The sequence below is a fragment of the Lupinus angustifolius genome, chromosome LG05 (genome assembly GCF_001865875.1).
Source record: "Lupinus angustifolius cultivar Tanjil chromosome LG05, LupAngTanjil_v1.0, whole genome shotgun sequence".
NCBI classification, from domain to species: domain Eukaryota; kingdom Viridiplantae; phylum Streptophyta; class Magnoliopsida; order Fabales; family Fabaceae; genus Lupinus; species Lupinus angustifolius.
In genome coordinates, this window is record NC_032013.1 from 14,056,393 (window position 1) to 14,056,792 (window position 400).

Below are 400 nucleotides of genomic sequence, written 5' to 3' on the forward strand. Positions count from 1 at the left end.
GATAGGATGAGGATGAGGATGAGGACGAGGATAGGATGAGCATGAGGATGACGTTGAGGATGAGTATGAGGATGAGTTTATGATGAGGATGAGGATGAGTTTATGATGAGGATGAGAATAGGATGAGGAAAGGATGAGGATGAGGATGAGGATAGGATGAGGATGAGGATGAGGATGTGGAGAGGATGAGGATAGGATGAGGATGAGGATGAGGATGTGGAGAGGATGAGGATGAGGATAGGAAGAGGACGAGGATGAGGACAAGGATGAGGATAGGATTAGGAAGAGAATGAGGATAGGATGAGGATTTGGATGAGGATGAGGATTTGGATGAGGATGAGAATGAGGTAGAGGATAGGATGAGGATGAGAATATGATGAAAAAAGGATGAAGATGAGGA